Raw genomic sequence first — 12,904 nt, forward strand, 5'->3', positions numbered from 1 at the left:
TACTGCTTAAATCCAGAGATTTGGTTGATTCTATCAATTTTAAAACCTCCTAAGGTCGAAAAAAAAATCAAAATTGCATGTTTGATTTCCTTAAAATTTACAAAAAATCTAGATTTGAAATTGAACTTGTGCAAAATTTGGATCTTAATTCAATTTTTTAGATTTATCATTATTTTTAGATTTGTCTTCTTACTAAAAATATTCAAAATTTCCATTCCCTCCTTTTGGCAAAATTTCAAAATCAATTGGTTAGGATCTAAAACCCTAATTTTTAAATTAAATTGGAGTTTGTGAAAATTTCAATCAAATTCATTAATTTTTAGTCCTCTAAACATTTTCCAAGTTGGCCCTATCCATTAGGTCTGGTATTCTTCAAAATTTTCTTTCAATTCATCATATTTCACAAAACCCTAATTAGGTCCTATTTCAACGTTCTGAGCTTAAATTCACCTATCTATAGATCAGAAAATCACTAAATTTTTTGGAAGTAGTAATAAAATCATTGTATCTATCATCCCTAAAAAATTCAAAAAGAGTTGAAGGGATCGTGCATAACTTACGCACAGTCCCTGGCTTTTTTCCTGAAATTTTGGGAGACTGTTAGACTATGTTTTACTGCTTAATTCTAGAAAATTGGTTGATTTTGTCGAATTTTGTTCCCTCTAACATTAAAAATAATCTCCACTTTCAACATTCAATTTTCAAGATATAGTTTAAAATTAAGTGGTTAATTAAGAACAACCCTAATTTTAAATTAAAAAATTTCAATTCAACAACTTTGAATTTATAAAATTAACAGATTTTTCAGGACACCCTAATTTTAATTTTCAATCTCTTTTGGATAATTATCATCATTCCTAGAAATTACACCATTCCTTATTTAAATCAATTACTAAGGGCAGTGTTGATAGTAATTTATATTATAAAATCACTAATGATGATATACTGATTGTTGAAGTATTTTTTGATGACATTATTTTTGGAGGTGAAGATAAATTATGCATAGAATTTTCTAAGAAAATGGAGAAAGAATTTGAGATGTCTATGATTGGTTAGATGAAATTTTTCTTAGGTTTGCAGATTACTCAGACTGACAAAGGTATTTTTATCTATAAAACTAAATATGTTAAGAAATTGTTGAAGAAATTTATTATGGGAGATTCTAAACCGGTAAGTACACCTATGGTTACAAGTGAGAAATTGACAAGGAAATATGTTTCTGTGCTGATAAATCCTACAAGATACAAATCTATGATTGGAGGTCTACTTTATTTAACTCAGACTAGACCTGACATTATGAATGTTGTTTGTATTGTTTCAAGATTTCAGAGCGATCCTAGAGAAAATCATGAGATGGCAGTGAAAAAGATTTTTAGATACTTGCAAGGTACATCACAATATGGTTTGTGCTATCCTAAGAATGATAACTTCACTTTATGTGCATATGCATATGCTGACAAGGTTGGAGACATTGATGACTAGAAAAGTACTTCTAGTGGAACTTTCTTTCTTGGAAAGAAGTTGGTTTCATGGATCAACAAGAAATAGTCATATACCTCTTTATCTACTGCTTGAGCTGAGTATGTTGTTGCTACTACTAATCGTACACAAGTTTTTATGGATGAAGCAAATGTTGAAGGATATAAAGGTGGATTGTGATGCACTGGTAGTTAGTCATTGTGATAACTCTTCTGCTATTGATATATCTATCAAGTATAACTTTTTGAAGGATAAGGTGGAAGCAAATGAAGTTAAACTAGTTTATGTGAACACTAAAGAACAAATTGCAGATTTTTTCACTAAACCTTTATCTAAGGAATCTTTTGAGTACCTGAGAGATAGATTGGGGGTTTTTGCCCCTCTGATAGAGACTTGATTGATGCGGTTTGGCCTCAGTCCGGTATGCATTATTAGAAACACTATTCATTCCATCACTGATGTGGGATGCTACTGCTCAGAGGGAGTAGTCAGCTTTGAGATTCATAGGCTAACAATTTTTCTTTGATATTTCTGTCAGATTTGTGGTATTCATGTCAAATGGGGAGAGATATTGATGTGAAAAAGATAAAGAAAGAAAAAAGAAAATCATAGGGGGAGAGATAGCGATGTGAAAAATTAAGTCAAAAATTTGTAGAGATATTATTCATGGGTGGAGAGACATTGATATTCAGATCTATATGCAGGAGATTGTTGGTTGTCTTCCATAGGGGGAGACTTGTTTGTAATTTCTTGGTACCTAGATTTTTTTCACATCTAGTGTTGCCATCAATGCCAAAGGGGGAGATTGTTGGCCATTTGGTGGAATTGATTATATGTTGCATTGATGTTTTGTCATTGATGTCAGCACTAGCTGTTTGGATGCTTTTCTAGCACCCTTCTGGTCCCGGCAGGTTGAGTGGTTTTTGGTTAACTTGGATCCAACATGGTCTGGTTAACTCCGGTATAATTTGGTGATGGAATTGGCTTGTTCATAATGGCTATACTCATATTTGGTCAGTTGGTTTTGGTCTGGTGATTGGATGCTATCCTACTTACACAGAAGATTGGTTTCTGGTTTCAGCAAGGGTTTCACCGGCAGATCTTTTGGTGGAGATCTTTGATGAATTGAATAAGAAGTGTTGGTGTAGCTTCTGATAGAGTTTCAGGATGTTGTTGGTAATCTTGTTCGAGACTTGGCGTTTGGAGATCATTGTTGAAGAGTGTGGGCCTATACTTGGTCCTGGTTGATCTAGGTTATGGACCGACATTAATGTAACATGTGGAAGAATTATTATTGTATTTCCAGGATGTCATTTGTTTTAGTCTAAGACCAACATGGCTTTTAATGATGTAATTGGTTTATTTTCTAGTAGCTCACCTGATTGTTTATGGTCGAGGGTTTGTATAAATAAGATGTAAGATCTCATTGTAGATCATCATGGTTTTTGTAAGAGGTCATGGTCAAGGAATGTAATATGCAAATATTGTAATGTCATTTAGACAGAGGAGTTGGTCGATCAATGGAGATCTAATTGGATGTGTAAGAGGATTTAGTCTTCCGCTATTGAGCTTGACCAGAACTGTACTCAGGCATAGGAGATGCTCTCTTTTGAAGTTCAACACTTTTCTAGATTGTAGTCTAGATTTGTATGTAGTCAGTGAGACTCCTTTTTTTGATGAGAAGTGCATGCTCTAGGATGTTGGCCTTCCTGCAAGTGCAAGACCCTTCATTGTAAATTCACATACTTACTATAAAAGTATTATCTAATTGTGGGTAGGCTTCCCATTGTGGTTTTTCCCTTTACCAGGTTTTCCACATACAAATATTGGTGTTGTGTGGATGGATTTTATTCTATGATTATTGTTTATGCTTAATTGGATTAACTGCTATTCTGGTACTGTGGTTTTGAATTGATAATGCTTTAGGTAATATATGACAATTGATTCACCCCCCCCTCTCATTTGTCTTCTGGTTATATGAACTGTCTAATACCGACATCATCAAAAACCTCAACTGTAACTGAAGAGAAGCACAAAGAGCCTGAAAATTAGAAAACACCAAGGTATGCAAGGCTAAACCATTCGGAAAATGAGATCATTGGAGACAAAAAAATGGGAGTTATGACAAGGAGAATATTGGCAAATCAAGAGGTATGTTTCATTTCTCAGATTGAACTAACATCAGTAATTGAAGCCTGTAAATATGAATGTTGGATGAAATATATGGAAGATGAATTAGATCATGTAGAAAAGAACAGTACTTTGAATTTAGTTCCCCAACCTAAAAATAAGAATGTTATTGGATCAAAATAGATTTTTATAAACAAACAGAGTGAGAATGGACAAATTGTAAGAAACAAGGCTAGATTTTTTTTGCAAAGGATATTCTTAGAAGGAAGGAATTGATTATGGTGAAAATTTTGCACTAGTAGCTAGAATTGAAGTTTTTAGACTATTTCTTGCTTATGTAGCCTATAAGAACTACAAGGTCTATTAGATGGATGTTAAGTGTGCATTCCTAAATGGATAACCTAAAGAGGAATTGTTTATTGAGCAACTTGATGGATTTTTACTGATAGATGACAAAAATATGGTTTGCAGATTAAGGAAAGCCCTATATGGATTAAAACAAGCTCCTAGAGCTTGGTATGCAAGGCTGGATAAGTATCTTTTGAAGCTTGATTTTATAAAAGGTAATGTTGACAGTAACCTATATTATAAGATCACTAATGATGATATTCTAATTATTGAACTATTTGTTGATGATATCATTTTTGGAGGTGAAGAAAAATTGTGCATGAAATTTTCTGATAATATGCAAAGCGAATTTGAAATGTCTATGACTAGAGAAATAAGATTTTTTCTAGGTTTGAAGATTACTTAGACTGACAAAGGCATCTTTATCTGTCAAACTAAGTATCTCAAGGAATTGTTGAAGAAGTTTGGTATGGAAAATTCTAAAACCGGTTAGTACTCCTATGGTTACAAGTGAAAAATTATCAGTTAAGGATGTATCCCCTTTAGTAAATTCTACAAGATATAAATCCATGATTGGTGGTTTGCTATATTTAACTCAGACTAGACCGGATATAATGAATGCAGTCAGAATTGTATCAAGATTTCAAGTTAATCCAAGAGAATCATGAAAGTGAAACAAAATAGATATTTCGTTATTTGCAAAGATATATTCAATATGGTTTATGGTACCCTAAAGAGGATGACTTCACTTTATGTGCGTATACAGATGTGGATTGGGCAGGTGATGTTGATGCCCGGAAGAGCACATCCAATGGAGCATTCTTCCTTGGGAAGAAGTGTGTCTCATGGATCAACAAGAAGGAGTCAGGCATTTCTTTATCTACTGTTGAAGCTGAATATGTTGCAGCCACAACCAATTGTACTCAATCTCTATGGATGAAGCAGAAGTTGAAGGATATACAAGTGAGTTGTAATGATCTGGTAGTTATCCATTGTGATAACTCTGCAATTATTGATATATCAAATAATCCAATATTTCACTCCAAGAATAAGAACATATCAATCAGGTATAACATTTTGAAGGAAAAGGTGGAAGCAAAAGAAGTCAGATTAGTTTAGGTGAACACTAAAGAGAAGATAGCAAACATATTCACTAAACCTTTGTCTCAGGAATCATTTGAGTATTTGAGAAATAGATTGGGGGTTTCTACCCCTCTGGTAGAGACTTAAATGATGCAGATGTGCATCAATCTGGTATGCATTATCAGAGCTATCCTTTGATCTGGATTGATAAAATAATTCTACTACTCAGGGAGAGTAGTCAACCTCGAGATGTAGAGTTTTTTTATTTTGTTTGATTCTTTGGCACTGTTGTGTGAGGCCTCACCTCGACTCAGTCTGACATTCAGTGGATTTTATATTTAGACTATTATGGATACTTTATTTTGATGCATTTTGAAGCTTAGAAGTTATATGATTTCAGGATTTGGATAACATTGCTATGTTTTGATGAGTTACTTATATGCTTTATGAGATAGAACCCTACATGATTGTTAGATAGGATGATATTGCAATGATAGATGTTGTTATTAAATTTGCAAGACTTTACTATGATAATAAAACTATGATGTATGGCTAAGTTTATGTGAATTGGGATGAAATTGCTTATGTGAAATTGCTTATGTATTTAATCTGTGCAGATGAAAATTGTATGCAAGTGATGATTTGTATTGTTATTCCTTTGAATTATATTATATGTGGATATTTGAAAGTACTAATGTGTAGATTGAGATGCGCAGGAAATTTACCATGTGACCATGGAAAATTACGGAGAACCAAACCTAGACTTATGTATGTTCGTAAGCTAGGGGTTGTCTATTTGGAGAGACAACACCCCGTTTGTGTTGTATTTTATTCGTAACAGTATATGCTGCATGAGTGTTAAGTGTTATTTAAATTTAATGTGTAAAACCCACAAGAGACGATTTCATGTTTTATTTTGTAAAAGTGTTTTATTTGTGTCACTTGACACATGTGTGGATTTAAGTTTAAATGTTTTATTTTTGTCTCTTGGTGGGAAAGTGTTTAACTATAGTTTTTTTTTCTTAAATAATATAACGTGTTGTCATAAATACCTTGGGAAAGAAATCTTTGGAGTGGTCAACATATGTTTGACCCGAAAATAAACTTCAGAGGGGTTTAAAATGGGTTAAATGAACACCTAGGGGTAGTTTAATAGGGTTTCCTAAAGCCCATAAGGTATACCTAGGGGTTAGGGGTAATTTTAGGCAAGTTTCTACTTTTAAGTGACCTTTTTGACACTTAAAATTGGCTTTTTTGAGTTGTGCGAAAATTGAAAATTAGAAGTTTAAATCTAATTGAGATTTTTCCTATTCGAATGAGAGTCTTTTTGCATTCTGCTTTACTTTCCTTTTTGGTTTTTAGAAACTTGTGAGAACTCAGAGAATGAGCTTCTTAAGCAAGAATTGCAAAATTTGAGGGTAATCACCCACTCTCCATTTTTGGAGAGAAGAGAATTTTTGAAAAGAAAGGCATAGTTTGGAATAGAAAACTTGACTAAGGGTAGAAGAAGAAGATCCGTGGATTGGGCGGCTCTTCCTCAAATATTATACTACCATTGGGCAGATTAAGGTTGGTTTGATTATTCTTTAAAATTTCTATTTTCTTGTATGTGTTTGAGAGTATGATTGGTGTAAGAAATCTGTGTTCTTGAATGTCTTGTTTTTAGAATTTCATTTGGAATTTTTGCATTATGTTTTGTTGTGTTTTGGGAGTTTTCTCAAGACCTCTTACTCTTGGGAGAGAGGAGGATCTTGTGGGTGGTAGCAGTGACAACCCTCGAGTGAGAGAATCTCATTTGAGAGTGATCACAAGGGATCTTTGTGTGACCCTTGCTGCATGGCCTATTTGTGCAATGGGGATCATAAGGAGGGATATAAGGCTAGAATGCCTTTGGGGGGCATAAGGAATAAGGGGTTGAGATTTTTGATGTATTTATTATGCCATGAGGTGGCTACTTGTTTTTCCATACTTGCAGTTCTCCTCAGGGTATTGGTCCACTACCACCCTTAAAAAGGTCATCACCAAAGTGTGGTGCTGTGAAGCCAAGTTGGGAGTGTGTCTGAAAATCTGTGTGTGTATGTATGCCTTCTATGTGTTTGCATGTTTGTTACCTGTCTAGGGCTTGGTTCTCCGAGCTCGGGGGTGGCTACCAGTTAGCCTAGGCTGGGAGGTGAGCACTCCATGGTCATATTGTGATTTATTATGCAGGGATGTCAGGAGAAAAGGATAGGAACAGTGAAAAGTTGCAGAAGATTATTGTTGATGAAACTTAAATTCATTTGCAGTTATTAGTTTAAATTTGATAGGAGAAATATACCCTCATTCATTGAATGAGAGGCAAGTTGTAATTTTGAAATTAGACATGAGATTTAATATTCTAGTTAAATAAAGAAACATCTTGTAATTTTGTAGAATATCGATAGAGTTGTAAAAAGCTAGATATGCTTCTATTTTCTATTTTAAAAAAAAAAGGGGTTGCTTTGATTTGCATGCAATAGTTTTTTTTGTAATATGGAAAAATTAGTTTTTAATTAATTTTACCTTCATTCTACTTGCAGAAAAATATGAGTAGTATGTATTGTTAACATTTTAATGAATGTATGCATGTTGTTTAAAAGGTGTATATTGCAGTTTATTTTTCCTATTGTAAGATCTAAGTTTTATGAACCCTAGTAAATATTAGTTGCAAGAAGTGAAATTTCACAATTAATTTTAGGAATAAAATCTAAAGCATTCCTCTCTTCTAATCCCTTAACTTAAGTTTATTAAACTTTAGATTGTTAAGTTGCTATTAAATTTATTGATATCTATGGTTATTTTATTGCAGGAAATAAATCTATAGCTATTTACTTTGTTGTTTTCTTTTTATATTTATTTACCTTAGACTCCAGCAATATCATATTTATGCCTTTGATAATATACAGTAAGAAAAAAATCAGAGTGTTAAAAATATATAAATTCCATCTAAATCTTATATTCTCAAAGCAAATGGAAACCCCCCCCCCCCCCAAAAAAAAGGACATTATACATTTTTATCATAGAAAATATAAATAAACTTCTATCAATGTTTATAAATATACATAATAACAATTATATATATATATATAAATATATATATATATATTTATATATATAATATATATATATTTTAAAAAGAAATTTAAACAAAATTTATTTTTTTTATAAAAATTGAAATAGCGGAGGGTTCGGCCGGGGGCCGAGCTCACTGTGTAATGCACAGTGGCCGGTGGTCGTGCTCACTGTGCATGGCACAGTGGCCGGCGGCCGAGTCCACTGTGTATTGCATAGTGGCCGGCGGGCCGAGCTAACTATGCATTGCATAGTGGCCAACGGCCGTGCGCACTGTGTAATACACAGTGGCTGGCGGCTGAGCTCACTGTGCACTGCACAGTGGAGTCTTCGGCTACGCCGACTTCCGCCTCCCGCCTCCTTCTGCATTCGCTCAACCTGTCCGCTGCCATGGCCACCCTGCGTGGTAATGGGTTAAAAAAAAAAAAAAAAAAATCTAAAAGGGGAGGAAACCCTAGCTCGGTTAGAGCTAGGGTAGAGGGGAAAATCAAGCAAGTTTATGGGGTTTTTAAAAAAAAGGTGCCAAAGAAGTAAATATATATTATGAATTAAATTAGGGTTTTCATGAAAGTTATTTTTAAGGTTGTACAAATTTATTTTTTTTAAAAAGGAGTTTTTTTTTTTTTACATTTCCAATTAATTATATTTAGATTAACTATTTGTGAAGCCTTAATTGAATAGAAGGGGAAAATTAATTCCTTGTAAACTAAATTTGACTTTGGAAAGATAATTATCCTCATCGGATAAGGTCTTTAAGAAATTAATTTGACACTTTAATCCATTAAATTAATTAATGATTTAAAATGAAATTTAGACAATATGGCTTTATTGGAGATCAATTTTTATCTACGTCTACCATTTAAATGAGTTTAATAAATTAAACTAACGACTATATTTGATGAGAAAATAAATTAAAACATTTAGTTTTCCGCAAATGAATTTTAATTAAGTTTTGATACTTAGTTAGTATCAGAGTTAGTTCGATCTTTGTTATGGCCAACATGTTAACACATGTCGTGATAGCGAACTTTGCTAATTAACTAGTCGTTTTTTTTTTTAAAAAAACATTCCGTTTTTGCCGTAATTTTTGGGCATGACATGTTGTCAAATGGGGAGAAATATATGTGAAAAATTATTGTTATTTATTGATTGCACTCCTTAGGAGGATTTTGGTGGTATTTGGTCTTTTGTTTCAAATTTGGTTTAGAGCTTCACTGTTATATTATTTTGTTGGCAAATGCACACTCCAATGAGAAATTGTAGGTGATTGAAGGTATTGTCATTGATGGAAACCTTACAATCATGTGATAGTGGCAGGCAGACATAGCCACTAGCACAGACAGACTCTACAGTGGCATACAGATCACTGGCAGCAAAAAGAAGATTACTGGCACCCTGGCCAACAAGAATTTTGTATAAATGTATTTTGTTATTAATTGTAAAATCTTTTGTAAGCCAACACGGCGGATTGTAATGTGACTCATATATGTATGAGATCATTGTAGATCATTTAGAAGGTGTGTATAATGCGAAGTATGAAAGGAATATAGCATATCTAATATGCAAATTATTGGATAAGGGTTTATGTATATTGCAGATCTTAAACCGGTACTAAATCTGCCATAGCAGATACTGATCTGAAGTAGTACAAGACATTGGATTTGTATAATCCAATTTTTTATGTCAGTGTGACTTCTTTTATAATTGAGCAATGAGCTCTAGGCACTTGGCCTTCCTGCATGTGCAGGCCCCTATTGTAAACAGTAATAGTCTCTTATTGGCTGGTAAATGAATATTGTGGGTCACAAATCCCACCAAGGTTTTTCCCACACCAGGTTTCCTCATTAAAATATTGTGTTATGGTGTGCTTTTCATATTGTGGTTGTTGTTCTTATTTGTTGCATTATTTATGGTTTATCAGTAAATAGTTTTAATATACTTTTCATGTTATAAGTAAAGAAAATTATTTTACCAGTCAGATACTGATTCACCCCCCCTCTTAGTATCTTTGGGAATCCTAACAATTGGTATCAAAGAAAGTGAGTTGGAAGGACTTCAACCAGAAACTCATCTTTCACCGGTTGCAACTTCCTCTGAGAGTGATATGCTAGAGGTATTCAAAAGGGTAGAAAGGAAAAGAAAGCCCTCACAGGTACCCTCACCCACTCCTAGAAAAACAAGACAAAAGCAATAGGCAATGAGGCCTCTAGTTAAGAAGTTAACTCCTAAGAAGAAGAAGAAGAAGAAGAAGAAGAAGAAGAAGAAATTTTTAATGGAAATTGTTGATGAAATACCCAATAATTTGTATAGAAGACTAGAAGCTAGAAGGGTAGCCATTGTTGAATCACCCCCCCCCTCTCAGTATCTTTGGGAATCCTAACATATTTTATAGGAGATTGTTGGCGATCTTCCATTGGGGGAGACTTGTTTGGCATTTTCTTGGCACTTAGATGTTTTTCACATCTAGTGTTGCCATCAATGCCAAAGGGGGAGATTGTTGGTCATATAATGGAATTGATTATGTGTTGCATTGATGTTTTGTCATTGATGTCAACACTTGTTGTTATGGTTGTTTATCGGCTTCTGGTAGAAGGATTAGATTGGAAAGATAATCAGTTGCTTGTCATTGGTATGATTTGGTTGATGGAATAAGTTTGTATGGATGGTTCATATGCTTCTAAAGTATGTTTCAATCAGTTGGTATTGTTTTGATGATCAGATGCTATCTTATGTTCTAGTAAGCTTTCTTTATTGGTCCAGTAAGGGTTTCATTGATAGAGATTTATTGAAGATCTTTGATGTAATGCATAAGTGGTGTTGGTGTAGCTTCTAGAAGGGATTCAAAATGTTGATGGTGATTGTGGTCATGCCTCATTTGATTGGTGTCATTTCTTTGACGTGTGTGGATCTAATTTAGGTCTAGTGCTATCTAGGTTATCGATCGGTTTGCATGTAACATGTTGGTGGATCCTCTGATGAGCTTCCGGGATGTTTTATTAATTGGATGATATTTGTTTATCCTTATTGCAACATGATTTATGATTTTGTTTCAAGATTATGTAATGGATCTATTGAACTATCATTTGTGTGGCCGACCTAATGTAATGATATAGGAAATGAGCTAATAATGTAATGATAATTTGTGTAGAGGATCTAGTCAATCATAGGTGATCGAGTTGGGTTTATGTAAGAGGTTGTAGACCTCTAGTATTGAGCTTAACCAGAAATGTAATCTAGCATGTTTGAGGCTATCACCGAAAATTCTTCTCTCTGGATTGTAGTCCAAATATCTTGAGGTGGTTGACATCTCTGTAGTCAGTAAGACTCCATTGTAATGAGTAGTGTGCTCTAGGTGCAGGCCCCTATTGTAATCATATACTTATTGCAGAAGTATCATCTGACTGTGGGTTGGGTTTCCCACTATGGTTTTTCCCTTTCCAGGTTTTCCATGTATAAATTATGGTGTTATGTGTTATTGTTGCATGGTATTGATTCTCTGGTTTTTATTTATGCTTTAATTCTTAATCAGTTATACCGGTATATAAGGTTTTAAGTGCTTTAATTCACATAATCTATTAACAACTGATTCACCCCCCCCCTCTCAGTTGTTCTCTTGTTATCTTAACATGAACAAATTCTAGATATTTTTACAAAAAACCCTTTCTCATGATACTTTTGAGCATCTCTAAAAGAAGTTGGGAGTTATTTCTCCCTCCTCTTGAATAAAGAAGTAAAGGGTGAGGGGAGTGTTGGTGCTCTTGCAAAGTGTTTTTGAAATGTTATGCTAGCAACAATGATATTAGAAGGATTATTGGTGTGTTGAATTATGGGGTGTAATGCCTCTCTAACTATAACACGGTTAAGAAGGTATCATGATGTTGAACCTATGCTTAGATACAAATGTAGTAATTATTTTTTATATTGAAATGTTAATCAATGTAGACAAAAATATATGTTAGATCTAGTAATCACTATGATCATGATGTTATAAATTCAGTTAATTATCTGAAAGTATTATGGTTATGTTTCAATGGATATTTAGATAGAAAGGGGTGATATCGAAACATTCAAATATATGATAATGCATGTGATATTAAAATTTTCTTCCAATGATTTTAACACTTTAGTTATTTATATGTATATGTTGATGTTTGGATAACAGTAGGAGAATGTTTTGATTATATTGATTAAAATGTGATTATTTGACGATGCTTTTGTTGGAATCAAGGAACACTAAGGGGGGGACTGAATCAGTGTTCTACAATTTTTAACCTTATTAACTTGTCCTTTCAACCACTTAATGCAAATGAACAAAAGAAAGATGTAGAAACACAAAGAAAACAACAACAACACCATAACACCAAATTTTGTACATGGAAAACCAAGTTAAGGGAAAAATTACTATGGGGATGAGACCTACAATATAAGTATACTCTGTATAAGTATACAAATATTGCAATGGATATGCACATGCACTCAGGCACACTACCTAGAGCTCACTACACAAAAGAAATAAGGGAATTAACCTCGGAAGGCTCACTGCCTTACAAAATCTTTAAAAAAAGATAATTGGAATGCTTGAACTAAAAAATAGCATCTAAAAATGCCAACGTACATTTCCTGTTAAGCACAAAACACTTATTCTCTAGTCGCTTTGTTCCACTATTCTACTTTATTCTAGAGCATAATTCCTTCAATTGCGCATGTGAAAATGTGTACAATCGATCACAAACACTTTTTACGCACACACTAATATAAAAAATGGTCATATCCA

This window comes from Cryptomeria japonica, chromosome 2 (genome assembly GCF_030272615.1).
Source record: "Cryptomeria japonica chromosome 2, Sugi_1.0, whole genome shotgun sequence".
NCBI lineage: Eukaryota > Viridiplantae > Streptophyta > Pinopsida > Cupressales > Cupressaceae > Cryptomeria > Cryptomeria japonica.